Below are 21,063 nucleotides of genomic sequence, written 5' to 3'. Positions count from 1 at the left end.
ACTGGTGCATAGACCTCTATAAACACGCGGATTTACAATGTTGGAAATTGCGGGGGTCCGTATACGCTGCCCAAAAAACCTTACTTAGAATTACAATTAAGTAACGTATTTGCAACTCTAGGTTACATGTAAGCCACAGCTTTTCAAAAATATAACTTTCATGAAAATCGGACTTAAATTAAGGAACTGTATGTAGATTTTTAGACGAAAATATAAAACCACGAAAATTGGGGCCCCGTAAATTACCCTGAAAACTATACTTAAATTTAATATTTACTGATATAACCGAAGTTGTAGGTCCGCTGAATCCTAACCTATCCAATAATATTTTTTTAACGTTATCGGATTTAATTTTCAATAAAATATCTACCACATAAAGCGAAACCTCCAAAAATAGTAAATTGGGCAATTGCCAACTTCTAGGGCTCCGATTTGAAAACTTCATGAAAGGCTATCAATGGCGATGTATGTACATTCGAACGAGATATCATTGACTCTTTTAGCCCTAACCGTTGAAGAGATATGCGCAACACGGCGGAATCAGTGGCATTGGCATCGGCTACACTGTACGTGAGACTAATACACACAAATCCTTAGGATTGTGTGTAAAAAGTCTTTTTTTGCGATAGCAACGAAAAGACAACGTTGCAATAACTTTTGTTCGCGAATATACTGCAGATTAAGAAAGGGAAAACATCTAGTACATTGGGCGGCCTAGCAACTGTAATTTGGAATTTCACCTATTTTTTGTTGAACTTCTAAAGGTTCCTACGAGTGCCGTGATATTATAATATATTAATCTATTTTAGAAATGTCTATTCCGTAAATTTCAAAGTGATCAATAAATATTAATTGTATATTATTATTTTTAAACCAAATTGTAGCGTAATTTAGTACTATGCTGATAAACAATCACCAAATCGCATGTCAACGTGGCAATCTCTGCATTACTTGTTCTCTACTTACCCTGTACTCGTCAAACGGATTTGGTTAAGGTTTGCCTCACTTGTAGTACTAAAATGAAATAATTATAATTTAAATCTTATGTAATGTAATTGATAAATCATAACTTTCAATTACAACGCAATAAACAGTACTTTCCAAAATTATATAACGTGCGCAGTAAACTTAGAAATTCAAACGTAAATAGACCAAATTCTAAATTGCCGCTTCCGATTTACCGGAAATTCGTAGTAGTATCTTTCCGCCAAAGGCAATAGATATTTTTCCTATATTAACTTGTAACTGACTATACAGGGTGTCTCAATTTGCTCGATCAGGCCAGTTTTCTCAAAATGTATTTATGCTAGGGTTCTGAAATTTACAGGGTTTATTTGTTAGGTACGGACGGCTTGGGTTACTAAATTTCAGAAAAATCGAATGATTTTGTGCCGTTTTGGAAATTTGTTTTTCAACGGTAGGTCTCACGCAAAATGTTTCAATAGAAAAGTTGTAGGGCATAGTCGAAAGTGTAAACATAATTTTGGTTCGGTTGAAAAAGACTTATTTTTCACTGAGTTTGGAGGTCGGGGAAAAAAACAAGTTGTACTAGCAGGTAATAGCCTTTAACGAATTGTAGGTAGCATGCATTTCAGTTATAAGATTTCGAAAAATAAACAAATAAAAATTAGCCCAAGTGACAAATGTTTTTTAATGACTTCTACAAAATGTTTTCAAAAATGCCACCTTCTGATGCATTGCACAAATATGCACGATGTTGCATATTGCGAAATGCTCCCCGAACCATTTCTGCAGTCACCCGGCGACATGCTTCGATGATTCTTTGTCGTAAATCTTCAACGCTCGTCACTGGTGTTTGGTATACGTAGTGCTTTACGAATCCCCAACGAAAAAAAGTCGAGTGGCGTTAGATCAGGGGATCTTGCAGGCCAACGAACAGGACCAGTTCTTCCGATCCATCTTCCAGGAAACTCGTCGTTTAGATATGCAACCACGTCACGATATTGGTGAGGTGGCGCCCCATCTTGCTGGAACCAGATGCGTCTGTACTCGGCCAGAGGAATGTCGTCCAACACGTTGGATATTTCATTTTGAAGGAACTCCAAGTATTTTGATCGTTCAGACGATTTGGTAGGAAGAACGGGCCAATAATTCTGTCACCTAACAGACCAGCCCACACATTTAAGCGAAACTGCACTTGGTGAAGGTGAGGAAATCCCCAGTGTTTATTCTCGTAGTCCCACATATGATGGTTTGACGGTTGAAAGTCCCATCTCTTCCGAATGAACATCCTGGTGTGCGTCAGCCATGAGGCAAAACCAATTACAGAAGTCGAGTCGGCGCTGTCTATCACCGTCATATGCAGTCCTTGGTGAAGTGTAGAGGTCGGGGATGGTTAACTTTTATTCAATAGATAAACCTCTCAAAATTATTCGAAAAATGTTTTGATCAAGTAATTTCTTATTCTGTATTATCCGATTAATTTTATGATAAATTTGTAAAATTAATCGGAAAAACGACGTTTTTTTCGATAAAAAGCTCAAATTTTCCAAATAATACATGTTTTTTAATCATTTTCCGAAATATTAACCGGCAAAATTCTTTGTTTACATTTTTTTCCCGAAAAAAATCAATTTAAACATAGATAATGATTAACCGTCCCCGACCTCTAGTGAAGTGTCGCTCGATAAGGATGAAAATGGTGTCTTTTGAGTGTTCTCCAAACGTAGTTTTGATCCAACCCTTAGTCAAAGCTGGCAGTCCTGACGCTCGCTCGAGGATAGGCGACGATTTTTAGACCAAAAAGGACACAGTGGTAATTTGTTTTAACTAGTTTCCAAAGTTTGGTTTATTCGTGAGTCTAGCCAAATACCTTGTATAGAGTAGTATAAACTACTCATCATTTTTTATCATCGCCAAATGTCCTTCTACGTGGGTGTGAACATACTGTATTCAAACACATTGAAAAAATAACGCATGTTTCTGATTTTAGGGGGTTTACCCTCGCGGGTTCGAGTTGGGTTTATAAATTTTCGGGTCAGACGGCTATTTTGAGACGGCTTAAATCTCTTTGTGGGTGGGTATTAGTAGCTCTTTTTAATGCGAGTTCCTACTTCTATTTCTCCGGTAACAAATACGGATCATTGGTGTAATTCAATGTGGTGTAGCGAGAAGAATATTTTTCGATTTAGAAGCAATTTTGGTAGAAAGAGTCCCCCGGCACGTATAATGTACAGTACAAATTTCAACTTTCTAGAAAACATATCACTTTTTCGAGCAAAAAAAAACAACTGTATATTTTTGTATATGTAGATATTTTTTTTTAATTCCGACAAAATTAACTGATGCATAGCAGAAGTTTTTTTTTACAAATTTTAAACTTCCCGTAGAACGAATAATTGTTATTCTCTCTGTTACAAAGACAAAATAAATATTAATTTATTTATTCACTGTTAATGTTGTGGAACTGGTGTTCTGGAAATTAAGCGCAATTACTGTGCCAAAGAAACAAGTTGGCAAGCCAAAATAAACCTCTCCTCGGAAGAGTTTGTCCATGGCGAAAAAACGGGAGGGTTCACTTAGCCTTTGGGCTATGTAAGTTTATTTGAAAGGAGATGCTAGCGTCACCTGGCTGTAGTTCTGTACTAAATAGCGCGGCAAAATTGAACTTCTCCTGTCCATGGACTGTCTATGATATTATTTATTTTAAATTTCAAGACGTGGAAGTCAATGGCTCAGCTGTAAAAGATCAACCTGGGTTCGACTCCTAAATATCGTCAACCCATTTTATCTGTCGGTGGTTCAGTCGAAGAGCACTTGCTTGACATGCAAACGGGTTAGAGTTCAAATCTCGCTCAGCGTGTTTGATTTTGTTCAATAGACAAAGGGCGACATTTGAAATCCTCTACGAAATAATTTAAATCAAACATGATATCCCATTATTTTTAAATAACCAAAATGTAAAACTCTTTAAACTATTTATATACGCGTCCGATTAAGCTGAATTTCTAATTTTCAAATCTGCTAAATTTGTGTCTGTGGTTCTGTGGTAGGAGGGCCCGGGTTCAAAACCCACATGACGCTTTCAAAAATTGATAATAAGTCGTGTACCGTGAACAGTTGGTGGAAACCCAGCCATTTGGATGCTAAGACGTTTAACTTAAACATTGGCTCTTGGTCCTTCCCAAAAGTCAATATATAGAAGTTAGATAAAAGAAACCCCGTACATACACAACAAGAAAAACACAAACACAACACACACACATCGCAACACGAATTTTAATTCAGGACTTTTAAAAATAATAAACCCTTTTCCAAAATCCGAGAAACTTTGAACGTGGTTATTATTATTTACCCCGGTACTGCGAACGCGTTTCCGCAGACAGACCGACTGACAGATACACCCATACAAACAAACAGACATGACGATTGTAAAACCCCTCCGAGGGGTAAAAACAACCGACAAATTAGTTAAGAAACGTAAGCTAAAATTAAAGATGAAAATTTAAAAAGTGTAGTTTATGAATTTTCGTGTTTGTGTTCAAAAGTATACATTGAAGTAACTAAACCTTCAATTACACAAAAAAATAAAGAACATTAAATTTGTGTAAAGAAACGTGGAAATTTGGCAACGTTTCTTTAAATTTGTCAAATAAACGCTTTTTCTGAGCAATTAATATCATAAAGGGAATGCCACCTGCAGAGCAATCATTAAGGAAGACCCCTTCAATTTTTCAAACAACGTTGTACAGTGGCGCCAAAAATTACTAAAGCCAAAGGCAAACGTTGGTGTTTCACGTCAAATACCTGGGGTTATATTATCTTTAAACAATCTGGCGATTGCAAATTGAATTTGTCAGATTTCACGATATTTGATATGTTTACTTTTACACCGGTTGAATTGTGGCATTCATTAAACAACATTAATAATTAAACAATTCACGAATTAACATCAGTGATTGCCACCAACTCAAAAGTGATCCGAACCACGTTTCAAAATGGTGTGCAATGAACATTTTACTCGTCAACGAAAAACGATCCCATCTATGTTCAAGCAAAAAATTGATTACAAAGCAGTAACTCGAACCGACACTTTGAGAGAATTGGCACCATTCCCGACTTAGGCCTAAATTTTCGAGAACACGTGGCAAGGGTTGACGGGAGCTGCAGAAGAACGCTGTTTGGAACATTCCGACTAGCCAACGACTGATATCGGTGAACTGTTTCAAATTACTCTACTTCAGTTTAGTAATTTTTCTATGCTCACATTCGACATACTCTCTTAGAGAGGCTGCGCAAAATATCTACTAACCAAAATTTAACAGGTTGAAAATAAATTTATCGAGCTTGAATACACACACTTTTTAAAATGCTATCATGCACAAGTTTACCAAATTTTACTATTTAAGCTTCGAAACGATAAATCTATATTCTGCGAAACGAAAACTGTAATTTTTTAGAAAAATTTTTTTATGTACCCACCAAAAGCACAAATCAACAGATTACCTATCTAAATAAAAGATTTTATCTGTGATGTCAAGATTTCAGAAATGCTAACACTGCCAAAAATTACCTTTTTTCATATAAATAAACCGATATTTTAAAGCTTAATTATTAACGACACACAGTTGTAGGTTAAGAATGGAAAAACATCTAATGCATATGCTGGAAAAGTATCGGTACATATTGCATGTAGATTTTTCTTTTTAAGTATCATTATAGCTGCTCATAAGCAATCATCAAATTGCATGTTTATGTACTTCAACGTGGTAATCTCGGCATTACCTTTTTTTTACTTTCCCTGGACTCGCTATACGGAATTTGTTTAGCTATGCCTCTCTTGTAGTACTAAAATTAAATTATTACAACTCTTTTTATATATTATTAATGTGAATTAATTAATAATCATTTTGAATTATTACGTAATAGACATTATTTCTCAAATTATATGACGCGTGGACGTCAGAATGAGCAGACGGCCAAAGGAACGCCGGGGCAGACCGCCCTGTCGAGAGGAGGGCAACCAGCCCAAACCACAAGGCAGACGGCCTTAGGAGGACCCTTAAGGCATACCGCCCAAGGATCAAGGGGGCAGGCCGCCCACTTCACAACAGCATCACCGGCGTCCTTTGAGGCGAGGCATAAGCCCCATCAACGGATGTCAAGGACCGTGGCTACTTGGGTGGCACCGATGGACGTTGGCCTGTTGACCTATTTCAGTGCCGCCCGGTGGCCCAAGCAGCAGATGCTTGGGGTAGTGGGACGCCCCACTCCCCATGTCTGCCAGAGGTGTACCAGGGGGAAAGTAGCTCCGAGGGTGTATCCTTCGGTAGCTGTCCCTACGGTGCAGGGGGCTTCCGTTGCCAAGTCAGTCGAGCTGATTCCGGTCGCTGAGCTTGGCGCCGCCCCTACAACAGTCTTACCCCCACGAGTGTCTGGATCCGCCGTCACGATGGATCTGGACACTTTGTTAGTGGGAGATAACGACGTCTCTCCCCTCGATTGTGGCGACGAGCACTTTCTCGACGCTATGGACCACCTAGACCTCACACCCGACGCCTAATTTTTGGGTGGGGGTGTGTAAAGCCCGCATTTGCATCCGCAAATGTAGGCTTTGTCCCTAACAGACTTTCCCTTTACTTCAGAGAGTCCTCTCGTTGTTTTGGGCCATCGCTGCTGGGGAAGGTAGGGAGGACTCATCCTCGCTGGCGTCGTCCACCTTCGGAATTCTCCGAAAGTGGCGACCTCTGACCCGAAGGGTTAAGAGCGGGGTAAAGTTACAGGTGACGCTTACTATTGCACCACAGTGAGTCCGCAAATATTTCTTGGCTGGCCTTCTTCTCCAGCCAATATCTTCAGCCTTTATATTGTAAAGCTCATATATACATCCTTCGAGTTATTTCTGTAATGTTGTTTTGCACGTTAAATTTACCATTTCATTATTATTAGTTATATTATTGCCCCACATGTTTTTTTTTAATTGTGCTCTACCTTGCGAATCAAAACATTGGCTACGCCACTGTGTGTATGTAGTGCTTTACCCAAAACCTGAATTGGTACTTATACAGAATTTGCGGGTTTGCAACATATTTTATAAAAAACTTATTTAATTTTTATTCTCATTGTAGTAGCAATATTTTTATTTTAAATTTGGCCAAAAGTTTTTGAATGATTACTTTAAAAACGTTTTATAGCTAATCAATTCTGTCATCGCAGTTCAATTTATGATCGGTTGAACATTAGTAATAAGCTTGCCAATTTCATCGGTATTTTTATGATAAGTGCAATTTCGGTTGAAAGCGTAGAAACTAAGTATGTAAATGATCTATACAACTTTATTGCAAAGAGTACATTATCCGTTGTCAAACACTACATAATTGACCTTTTTACCTCTCCGAGGGGACTTTGTACCCTAGGAGGGGTTATACAACCACCGTGTCAGTCTGTCTGTCTGTCTGTGGGTCTGTGGGTCTGTGGGTCTGTCTGTCAGGCCTGCGAACGCGTTCGCATTTTCGGGGCAAAGGGTAATCATTGCATACGCAGTTTCTTGGATCACTGCGTACGCAGTCGAATAACCGTTTTAGCAGTTTAAAGGTTGGCAAAACCACCGTGTGACGGTAAGCGTTAACGGCTAAATTTGCGATTACGTTACGTTTGGTTGCATTTGTTTTTCGTTAACGATCACCGTCGCGCCAGTTGTTATGGGTGCGTTCTCTCCAACTCCTTCTTATTGACTTTGGGACGGACCGAGTGCTGAGTGTTATGGCAACCTCTCAACGTCCAATGGCAGGGTTTCCAAAAATTGTTCACGGTATTCGTCAGAGTATCAATTTGCGATCGCATCGGGTGGGTTTCGAACCCGAGACCGCCTGCTTGACAGGCGGACGTTCTACCACAGAACCACCGACGCTTATTACGCTTCATTGAAAATTAGACCTTCAGCTTTATCGGAAGCGTATTTAATAGTGTGAAATTTTGGTTTAATTGAAATAGAACAAGTTTTCGTGTAAGATTTAAATTATTTTAATATAATATGTATTTGGGTATTAGGCAAAGGAAGGGTCGTATGTTATTTTTACTGATCGAGATAATGTTGTTTTTTGTCTATTCTTTGATCTTAATTTTTATCTTTGGTTTTTACCTCTCCGAGGGGACATAGTCCCCTAGGAGGGGTTTTACAATCACTCTGTCTGTCTGTCTGTCTGTCTGTGTGTCTGCCCTGCGAACGCGTTCGCATTTTTCGTGCAAAGGTTAATCATTGCGTACGTAGTTTCTCGAAATCTCTGCGTTCGCAGTTTCTCGAAGGGTTTGCAAAACCACCGTGTGACGGTGAGTGTTAACGGATGCATTAGCGGTTTGGTTTCGATGGTGTTTTTTCGCTCACCGTCGTGACGGTTTGGTGTATTACGTTTTTGTAAAGTTTATGCGTAGGTTGTGAATGTTGAGTTCGTGTTATGACGGTTGTTAGTGTTGAGTTTGTTGTGTTTGTGTTTTGATGGTTGAGCATATTGAGTTCGTGTTATGTCGGTTGTGGGTGTAGAGATTGTGGTGTGTCTGTGTTATGATGGTTGTAGATGTTGTGTTTGTACGGGTGTTTTCTCTCCAGCTTCTACTTAATGACTTTGGGACGGACCGAATGCTGAGTGTTATGCAACCTCTCAACGTCCAATGGCAGGGTGCAAGAGATTTACTCTAACCACTCAGCCACCAACGCTTGTTACGTTACTGTGTTTTTCTAAAAAACAGCTTTGGCGAATGTCATTTACAAAGTTATAACGTTAGGTACTATAATTTATTTTACATAATTTTAAATATTTTTAAATTATATTAATCTTATATTTAAGAAATATTTATAAATTATATTAATCTTATATTTAAGAAATATTTATAAATTATAATAATCTTATATTTAATTAAATATTAATAAATTATATTAATCTAATATTTAATTAAACATTTATAAATTATATTTATATTATATTTAATTAAATATCTGAGTATTTAAATTTATTTGATCGTGTTCAGGAATCGAACTCGGGTCGCATCGTTACAATGCAGATAGTTTACCGCCGAGCCATTGACTTCCTTTAGGAAAATAAAAAGTAAAGAAACCATTATGATAAGGTGGGTTTTTTACCTTTTAATAACGCTTAGAAAAAGGATAATTATTCAAAACTCCCGCGGAAACTATATAAAAGTAATAATATAGCGCCACCGTGTGGAGAACTATCAATCAAACCGGGTAAAAAATATAATCTCTTCAATTTTTCGAACTTTAGTCAAATCTCGAGGGGTCAAAAAAACACGAAATAAAGGTATATAAGGCCGTTGCCGTCAATTTAGAAGATTAAGTCTTTCTTAGTTCTTGGCTGTCAGACGAAATACTACAGGACGGGGTCCTGGTGTCGCACAAAAGTTATGAGGTAACTTTGCGGTTTTAATTAGTATGTTCGGTCTACGGTCAAGAAAAGAGTTAAATTGTGTTTCGCGTTTGGAACGTGAGTGAATGGACTTAAGTGTATGAACAGTGCGTGCTTAAGACTGAAAGTGTTAAAGTAATTGTGAACTCACTCAAGTCAGCTGTAAGATAAAATTGATTGTTATTTTTTTGAATTGGAATAACCAAATTATACCCTTGAAATTGTCAACTTGACCTGTGAGGCTAATTAAGTAGATTGGAAGTAATTAGTAGCGAACAGCTCTCAGCTGTTAATTAAGACGGAGTTTATAGTTAGGTAGTTTGAATTTAGTTAAAATTACTCAGTATAATTTATAATATTTACTTAAGTGTAAGTGTGTTTTGGTTTATGTTTCAATCACGATGAACTAAGACAAATCTAGTCTTAGACACTTAAGTACCAGTTCTGTACAATTACGTAGAAGGGATATATATTGTTGGGCTATTTATGAAAGTTAAATCAAGAACGTTCCATAGACTGTTCTGAATAAAAATAAACATTTATAATTTTGTATAATTCTGGTTGCCATTTTATTTTCTAATCACTCACCCACAATATTACAGTTCTGGCAATCCCGAATCAAATAAATTTTCGATATAACGGCGACGGGAAATATTCTCGTAAATTTATCGCGCGGCCTTAGGGAATATTCTTTTAACAAAAGTTCGATACACTATCGTTTAATTAAAATCAGCCCGATTCCGTTAAAATTATAAACCAAAAAGCGAACGGTCGTTATAATACCCTCTGTAGATATTTCTTTCATTAAAATTTGCTTCGTATTATACATGTATTCAACTTATAAACTTGTACTGTAAAAAAGGGTTTAATTCAATTGTGCAGTGTTGTAACAACTAACTTGTGATATTCTGAATAAATTAAAATTGCTCGTTTCGTCTCAATTATTTTAATTATAATCAAAATTTTATACCGGGCGGGATAGAACTGGAATAACATTTTTAACTCTAAATTGCGGAGATATATCTTTAAGGGTTATCTCGATAAATTAATACCACTAGGGACTATTCTTGCCAACTTGTTTGAGATTATTTTGTTTCCACGAAAACGTCCAGTTTTGGAGGAGACTTTATAGTGTGTAGGTCGTGTTGTTTAGCTTATCCTGTTTCATGATAATAACGTCGAAAATTCATGTTTGTTAATGGTAAGGTGTCGCACTAACTATTCCGTCTACGGTTATTTATTGATATACGAGCTGTGGTTTAATAAGTGGCTTTCTGTGCTTTGTGAGGGTAAGTTTTTCGCTTCTTGAGTAGAAGGAAAGTAAGGGCGAGGCTCCGATCCCAGGTTCAGGTTTAGGTTCGGGATCGAGATCCGGGATTTAAGGGGTGAAATGGGGGTAAAATCATCGAAAAGTCAATGTATTTCTGATATTTCTCGCGACGATTTGTTTTTTCGTATATCAACATATTGTGTCCAGGCCAACTTGTTCATTTATCTACGTTTATCTCGAAAGATACTTGAACGTATATCTTATCAAGTTTTATCGTACGTAATAAGATAAAATGATGTAAAAATTGATAACCTAGGCGACGCGTACGCAGATTCCCCGGGGGACGCGGTTAATTTGAATTTAAGATTGTTTTGACGTCATGGAATATTCGTTGTTCAAGTAGAATGGAAATATTTTTAAACTTCATTTTAATAACATTATCACGTAAGTGGTACTTAAATATGCTTGGCACTTGAACCGATCTCACGAGTATTTCTTAAAACGAATATCTCGATCGCGTTTTATCGTACGAAATAAGTGGAAATTATGTAAGTTGTATGATACTTGATAAGCTAGGCAGGAAGATTACCTGGGAGGCACGGATTACCTGGGAGGCGCGGATTACCTGGGAGGCGTGGATTGCCCGGGGAGCGCGGTTAATTTGAATTTAAAACATGGATTTCGTCTCCGAAATAATTCATGTACCCAAAATTGGACCGCAAGTTTTTTTCATTTTAGGGGAAGCTCTATGGGAGTTAAACATTACAATAAAGCTAATAGGTCCAGTTTGGGGTACTTTTGGTCCGAAATGGGGTACATAGGGCCGAAAATGGTGACTTTGGTCGTTTTAAGGGTACTTTTGGTCTAATTTGGTCCATTTTTGGGTACATCAGAAAAGCACTTGGAAAAACGAAGAGCCTTTTTTTTCCACCCATCCCCAAACTCCAAAAATTTATTGCTATAATTTATTTATCGCTTCCGTAGGTAGAAAATAAGATAAAAACCACTTACCTATATTTTAATTACGGTAAATTAAAAATACTTAATTAGTGTACTAAGTTCCGTTTAAAAGAACCTTTTATAACAATTCCAATATGTAAGTATAGGTAAAAGGATTGAAAAAATACTTAAAGTAAGTGGTTTTACTGATAAACTCTAAAGGAATTTAACTTTGAAGGGTATCTTAGATTATTGTTTTTAATTTTATTCAAGTTGAAAACGTATTAAGAGTCCTTCAAAGTACTATTAAAGGATTTTATTTACGAACTAAATTCATATTTTCTTCAAACTTTCAATTCGCTTTTATTACTATTTAAATACGGTAAAATATAATTCTTATACACAAATATAGCCAGAAAGATACTATCAAACACTAAAATTAAAATGAAACGAAATTTGTGTGGATAAGATTTGTAAATATAATTTTCAAAATAATTACTTTCACGCTTTATTTAAGTCAAGCAATTACATTTTTTAAAATGAATGAAGTTAAACAATATAAAAATTTGTAAATATTGTAAATATTTTTAGACAATAAAGAAATTAAGAAATGTTTTAATTAAAATATCTTTTATTTTCTACAATAGTTATCTTTTATTACTATAAATATTCCAATATTAAATGGGAACCACGTATGTGTAACAATTTCAATATGTAAATATAGGTATAAAAATACTATAAAAACAATTACCTATATTTTAAATACGGTAAAATATAAATACATTTCCGATATGTAAATAGGTAGAATAACACTATGAAAAATTCCTTTTTCTACTTTTAATACGACAACACACAACTCTGATACGCAAATATATACAGAAAATATTAAAAAAAAACAATTTTCCGATACACAAATATAGATAAAGAAATACTATAAAATGTAAAAAGGTAGAAAAATACTACACATTAACCATTATAAATTTAAGCTTACAACATCCTTCACGTATAGAGCATAACATATATGTTCAGAGTTAACTTGTTTCCTCGTTATCTTTATCTCATATGTTTTAAATAGCGTATGGAATAAGTTAAGAATGTACTGAAATGGTGTATGTTAAAACCTCGTATAATAAAGAGTAAAACATAAGTTCAGAGTCGGCTTGATTACTAAAGCGAATAACACAGAGACGTTTCCGGTGTAGTCACGTAGGAAGAAAAATACTACAACAATCTCTATACTCTACATTCAACACGTTAAAATATTTTTCTGAAATGCCAATATAGGTAGTAAAATACTATAGAAATAATATCAGCCATATTTTGATTTTCTTCCAAGTTAAGTGTTTCAGATAACGTTTACTTATTCCGCACCTTCCATCCATTTTTCACATTAATTTGATATAACCTTGTATCTTCCTACAATTCAGTTTTATGCTATGTACAATTCCCTTATTCATTACATCATTCCAAATTTAGTCTAATTCATTCACGGGCGTTGATCTTCTGAAATGGATATTCCAATAAAACCTTTTTCTTATATTAAGTTAGTAGAAACCACCTATGGACTGTGAGAAGAATGATAAAATACGCGAAAAAGTAGATTAGTCCATAATTAAAACAAATTTGTTTAGGATTTAGCTATATTATCCCTTTTAATTATGGACTAATCTACTTTTTCGCGTATTTTATCATCTTTTTCTTATATCATCGCTTCTGATTAATCTGAATGTTGTCAATATAAAAAACATCATATGCTATATTTAAATATAAAGGATAAACACTGCTTAGGTTAAGGATAGATTGAAATGGAATATTTAAGTAAAAAAGCATAAATTTCTGAGGGCCTTTTCCTCCAAAATATCTAAAAGGGCAAGTACATTCTCGATAATTATACAAGTTCTTTGGAATAAGAGACGTTTTTATCAAAGATAAGCCACGTTTATACCTTATTGTCATTAGTTCCATAACAAGAACCACGTTGTAACGTGATAATGGCTACCCCTATCGAGAATTTTCGGCACTAAGAAATTCTACGTTTCTATGTATTATATAATTTTATACGGGTTTTGACAGATTGATATTTTAAATATCCGTGAAACGTAAACTTATCAAAATAAGAAATGGCATACAATGAGATTAGATAACTAGATAACGATCATTGATAATAAAATTCTAATCGTTTAAATTTAACATATATTTTTTACTAATAATAAAAATATTTAAGAAACATGCTATTATTTTTAACATATATAAGACAATTTTTTTATTCACTATATAATCCAATTTTTTTTTTCAAACTTAGAAGTTAGTTTGTATGAAATACTTACTAATACCTGAAAAATAGACTTTAGAGTGGATAATTAAGTATTTTTCAATCCTTTTACCTATATTTACATATTGGAATTGTTACAAAAGGTTCTTTTAAACGTTACTTAGTACATTAATTTATTTTGGTAGTTCAAAACGTATTAAGAGCCCTTCAGAGTATTATAAAAGGATTTCATTTACAAACTAAATTAATATTTTCTTCAAACTTTCAATTCGTTATAATTTGAATTTAAATGAAAACATCATGGATTATAGGTGCGTTTCACATTTCAGACGTCAACGGGGGCTCGGGGCACCATCAGGGCGAGGGCGCGGACGCTGGGGCACGGGCGCCACCCGCGTCTCAACGTCTGACTATCATCTGGCAGTTCCATACTGGGCTATTTGACCATCAAAATGAACAAATACACGTATATTTGAACATTTCCTTGACTACATGACTGAAAAATTGTTTAAAGGTCCATCTACTTGGTTACAAAATTTGTTAAATACTTGGCTTTAAGGCCATCTAAATTAAAGTTAGAAGAAGCTAGACAAAGAGAAATTGTTCTGAAAAATAAAATTAAAGATATAAAAACTAACCAATAGTATTTCGAATACCAAATAATTCGACGTATTTGTTTTTGAAATAACTAAATAGTTTGCATATTTGTCAAAAAAAAACTAAAAAAGTAATTGAAATTACTGTTAATTTTACTGGCAATAGTAAAATACTAAACCAAATGTATAATTTATATTTTGTTTTATTTAATAAATTTAAACTATAATACTAAACTTTTTCAAAAAACACTTTTACAAACAAAATTTAAAATACACATTTTTAAAATTTAACTACACCAGCTCCAAGTCAGCTAGCGACTTTTCTTTTTTTAAGTAACTACTAACTACAATTAAAATCAAAGAATCTGCTATATTTTTCGTGCTTTGAAAACAATTCATTAAAATCTCGAGTTTTTAAATATATGTAAAACACGAAGGAGCAGATCTTTTATCACAAATTTTCAAAAATTATATTTAATTTAGTTTATAATAATATAGGGAACTCAAAAATTAAAAAACGAATAATCAAAAAAAATTACTTACTTCAACCTTTCTCCCAGTTATTAGTTTCGTTTTAAACTTGGTTTACGTTTTAGTTTTACTTTGCTATTCTAGAAAATTCCAAAATTCCTTTAGAGTTTATCAGTAAAACCACTTACTTTAAGTATTTTTAATCCGTTCGGTCTAATAGTAGATTACGCACCTATAATCCATGATGTTTTCATTTAAATTCAAATTATAACGAATTGAAAGTTTGAAGAAAATATTAATTTAGTTTGTAAATGAAATCCTTTTATGGTACTCTGAAGGGCTCTTAATACGTTTTGAACTTCCAAAATAAATTAATGTACTAAGTTACGTTTAAAAGAACCTTTTGTAACAATTCCAATATGTAAATGTAGGTAAAAGGATTGAAAAATACTTAATTATCCACTCTAAAGTCTATTTTTCAGGTATTAGTAAGTATTTCATACAAACTAACTTCTAAGTTTAAAAAAAAAATTGGATTATATAGTGAATAAAAAAATTGCCTTATATATGTTAAAAATAATAGCATGTTTCTTAAATATTTTTATTATTAGTAAAAAATATAAGTTAAATTTAAACGATTAGAATTTTATTATCAATGATCGTTATCTAGTTATCTAATCTCATTGTATGCCATTTCTTATTCTGATAAGTTTACGTTTCACGGATATTTAAAATATCAATCTGTCAAAACCCGTATAATACATAGAAACGTAGAATTTCTTAGTGCCGAAAATTCTCGATAGGGGTAGCCATTATCACGTTACAACGTGGTTCTTGTTATGGAACTAATGACAATAAGGTATAAACTTGGCTTATCTTTGATAAAAACGTCTCTTATTCCAAAGAACTTGTATAATTATCGAGAATGTACTTGCCCTTTTAGATATTTTGGAGGAAAAGGCCCTCAGAAATTTATGCTTTTTTACTTAAATATTCCATTTCAATCTATCCTTAACCTAAGCAGTGTTTATCCTTTATATTTAAATATAGCATATGATATTTTTTATATTGACAACATTCAGATTAATCAGAAGCGATGATATAAGAAAAAGGTTTTATTGGAATATCCATTTCAGAAGATCAACGCCCGTGAATGAATTAGACTAAATTTGGAATGATGTAATGAATAAGGGAATTGTACATAGCATAAAACTGAATTGTAGGAAGATACAAGGTTATATCAAATTAATGTGAAAAAATGGATGGAAGGTGCGGAATAAGTAAACGTTATCTGAAACACTTAACTTGGAAGAAAATCAAAATAGGGCTGATATTATTTCTACCCTCAGAACACACATTTTAAACTTTATATACCGACCGATTTATTTAAAAAACGTTGGTAAAAAGAATATCATTTTAACTTATTTAATTAGGTTTTTTACGTAACCAAGCAAATATTTGAATAAAAGTGGTACTTATTTAAATAATTGTTTGTTTTATTTAAATAATAGGCTTATTCACTTTCGATTATTTAAACATTTAACAATTTTTATTCAACTATTGGTTATTTAAATAAATATTATTTAAATATAGCCGAGCTTATTTTATTCATGGATAAAAATTAATCGACTGCCGAAGACTAGAAGCAATTCTAATTTAAATACTTATATTTAAATAAATAGGGAAAAAAATGAACGATTCGATCGGAGGCATATCATTTTTACTACCTATATTTGCATTTCAGAAATCTATTTTAACATATTGAACGCCAAGAAAAGAGGCTTTTGTAGTATTTTTCCTCCTATATTTACATATCGGAATGTAATTTAACGTATTGAAGGTAGAGTATAGAGATTTTGTAGTATTTTACTACCTATATTGGCATTTCGGAAATATATTTTAACGTGTTGAATGTAGAGTATAGATATTGTTGTAGTATTTTTCTTCCTACGTGACTACACCGGAAACGTCTCTGTGTTATTCGCTTTAGTAATCAAGCCGACTCTGAACTTATGTTTTACTCTTTATTATACGAGGTTTTAACATACACCATTTCAGTACATTCTTAACTTATTCCATACGCTATTTAAAACATATGAGATAAAGATAACGAGGAAACAAGTTAACTCTGAACATATATGTTATGCTCTATACGTGAAGGATGTTGTAAGCTTAAATTTATAATGGTTAATGTGTAGTATTTTTCTACCTTTTTACATTTTATAGTATTTCTTTATCTATATTTGTGTATCGGAAAATTGTTTTTTTAATATTTTCTGTATACAGGGTCTTTTTTTTTGCTCGGAAAAGTGTTTTTTTTCAAAAACTATTTATAGTACCGATTTCAAATTTGGAAGGTCAATTATCTATACCGGGGGACATCAGTTTGAGAAATTTGAGCGTTTTCGGTAATGTTTTTCACCAATTTTGAAAAATTATTTTTCGACCACTAGGTGCGAGAAAAAAAATTTCTATTATAAAGTTGTAGGCCGTCATCGAAAACCCTTAAAAATTGTTCACTCGACGAAAAACAATTTATTTATCAGTGAAAATTCGAGCTTGAAAAATTTACAAGTTGGTGAAGCCAAATTACGATTGTTTGAAACGATAATTGAAACCGAATTACCTAATCCAGTTGAAACTTTGGTTAAAAAACGACCGGATTTAAAAAACACGAGGCTATAGGTCAATCCTAAACATGCATTGGGTATTTAAAGGAAAACTTTGGGAGATTATTATCAGTGTTTGATAATATTTCGAACAATGCCTCGTTATTCAGTAGCTGAGCGTACCGAGATAGTTGCCATTTACTATGGAGAAGCAGCGCAAAACCTTAGAAGAGTGACTGAAATCTTCGCAGAAAGACATCCAAATGGAGCACCATCTGTAAATACAGTAAGACGAGCAATTCACGATTTCAATCAATTTGGTAACTTGCAACCTAGGTTTCGCGGATTGGGTCAACCGGATTTATACTTCGAGAACAATGTACTCGCGTACTTTGTGGCATATCCTCGTCACAGTTGCGCTAACGCCGCTGCTGATTTGGGTTGTTCTGCAAATCGTGTGTGGAAAATTCTTCGTAAGAATCGCTATCACCCATACAGAGCTACGCTCCACCAAGGACTAATTGACGGAGACCATCAAAGACGTTATGAATTTAGCAACTGGTTACTAAATGCTGACCAAGAAGATAGACAATTTTTGCGCCATGTTTTGTTCTCCGACGAAGCGTCATTTTCTAGAGATGGGCCCTTTAATCATCAAAACAGCCATCTTTGGTCTGACATCAACCCACATTGGGGTTTTGAATATCATCACCAGGTTCAATTTGAACGGGTCAATGTTTGGGTTGGACTTGTTGGAAACCGTTTGATTGGTCCCTTTTTCCTGCCGACGAACCTCAACGGCCAAAGGTATTTACATTTTCTACAGAACGAACTGAGTGACGCAATCGACGACCTTCCATTGGCTGAAAGACGTCAGTTGTGGTTTCAGCAAGATGGCGGCCCTCCGCATTTTTCCCGGCAAGTAACTGAGCACCTCAACAACGAGTTTCCTGAAAGGTGGATAGGGAGAAATGGTCCAGTGCATTGGCCAGCAAGGTCACCTGACCTAACACCGCTGGATTATTTTCTCTGGGGATTCGTTAAAGCAAAGGTATACGCCACACCCATTGAAACTAGGGAGGAACTCATTAGACGAATAATCAGTGCTTGCCGAGACGTCACACCAGAAATGGTAGAGAAAGCGTTTGAGAACTTAATTGTCCGCGCACAAACCTGTGTTGCAGCCAATGGTGATATTATTGAAAATGTTTTGTAAAAATTTATGTGAATAAAATATCTGCATTTAAAAACCAAACGTGTACATTTTTTCAAGTGTGAAAACTCTACTACGTTTGTATTAGACTTGTTCCCTTTTCAATTATCGTTTCAAACAATCGTAATTTGGCTTCACCATTTTGTAAATTTTTCAAGCTCGAATTTTCACTGATAAATAAGTTGTTTTTCGTCGAGTGAACAATTTTTAAGGGTTTTCGATGACGGCCTACAACTTTATAATAGAAATTTTTTATCTCGCACCTAGTGGTCGAAAAATAATTTTTCAAAATTGGTGAAAAACATTACCGAAAACGCTCAAATTTCACAAACTGATGTCCCCCGATATAGAGAATTGACCTTCCAAATTTGAAATCGGTACTATAAATAGTTTTTGAAAAAAAACACTTTTCCGAGCAAAAAAAAAGACCCTGTATATTTGCGTATCAGAGTTGTGTGTTGTCGTATTAAAAGTAGAAAAAGGAATTTTTCATAGTGTTATTCTACCTATTTACATATCGGAAATGTATTTATATTTTACCGTATTTAAAATATAGGTAACTGTTTTTATAGTATTTTTATACCTATATTTACATATTGAAATTGTTACGCATACGTGGTTCCCATTTAATATTGGAATATTTATAAAAATAAAATATAACTATTGTAGAAAATAAAAGATATTTTAATTAAAACATTTCTTAATTTCTTTATTGTCTAAAAATATTTACAATATTTACAAATTTTTATATTGTTTAACTTCATTCATTTTAAAAAATGTAATTGCTTGACTTAAATAAAGCGTGAAAGTAATTATTTTGAAAATTATATTTACAAATCTTATCCACACAAATTTCGTTTCATTTTAATTTTAGTGTTTGATAGTATCTTTCTGGCTATATTTGTGTATAAGAATTATATTTTACCGTATTTAAATAGTAATAAAAGCGAATTGGAAGTTTGAAGAAAATATGAATTTAGTTCGTAAATAAAATCCTTTTATAGTACTTTGAAGGACTCTTAATACGTTTTCAACTTGAATAAAATTAAAAACAATAATCTAAGATACCCTTCAAAGTTAAATTCCTTTAGAGTTTATCAGTAAAACCACTTACTTAAAGTATTTTTTCAATCCTTTTACCTATATTTACATATTGGAATTGTTATAAAAGGTTCTTTTAAACGTAACTTAGTACACTAATTAAGTATTTTTAATTTACCGTAATTAAAATATAGGTAAGTGGTTTTTATCTTATTTTATACCTACGGAAGCGATAAATAAATTATAGCAAGAAATATTTGGAGTTTGGGGATGGGTGGAAAAAAAGGCTCTTCGTTTTTCCAACTGCTTTTCTGATGTACCCAAAAATGGACCAAATTAGACCAAAAGTACCCTTAAAACGACCAAAGTCACCATTTTCGACCCTATGTACCCCATTTCGGACCAAAAGTACCCCAAACTGGACCTATTAGCTTTATTGTAATGTTAAACTCCCAAAGAGCTTCCCCTAAAAAGAAAAAAAACTTGCGGTCCAATTTTGGGTACATTAATTATTTCGGAGACGAAATCCATGTTTTAAATTCAAATAAACCGCACTCCCCGGGCAATTCGCCCCTCCCAGGTAATCCGCGCACGTGCGCGCTATCTTCCTGCCTAGGTTATCAAGTATCATACAACTAACATAATTTCCACTTATTTTGTACGATAAAACGCGATCGAGATATTCGTTTTAAGAAATACTCGTGAGATCGGTTCAAGTGCCAAGCATATTTAAGTACCACTTACGTGATAATGTTATTAAAATGAAGTTTAAAAATATTTCCATTCTACTTGAACAACGAATATTCCATGACGTCAAAACAATCTTAAATTCAAATTAACCGCGTCCCCCGGGGAATCTGCGTACGCGTCGCCTAGGTTATCAATTTTTACATCATTTTATCTTATTACGTACGATAAAACTTGATAAGATATACGTTCAAGTATCTTTCGAGATAAACGTAGATAAATGAACAAGTTGGCCTGGACACAGTATGTTGATATACGAAAAAACAAATCGTCGCGAGAAATATCAGAAATACATTGACTTTTCGATGATTTTACCCCCATTTCACCCCTTAAATCCCGGATCTCGATCCCGAAACTAAACCTGAACCTGGGATCAGAGCCTCGCCCTTACTTTCCTTCTACTTTCTTGTTAATTACATTTTTTATTGGTGTGTATATTTGGACATCTACGATTCCTAATGCAGTCATTGATTTCCTGGGTGTGCGAGTCGTTATATGATATTGGAAATTGGACGGCATTGGTCT

The sequence above is a fragment of the Leiobunum rupestre genome, chromosome 2 (genome assembly GCF_980474605.1).
Source record: "Leiobunum rupestre chromosome 2, qqLeiRupe1.1.hap1, whole genome shotgun sequence".
Classification (NCBI taxonomy): domain Eukaryota; kingdom Metazoa; phylum Arthropoda; class Arachnida; order Opiliones; family Sclerosomatidae; genus Leiobunum; species Leiobunum rupestre.
Note: the sequence above shows the minus strand (reverse complement) of the source record.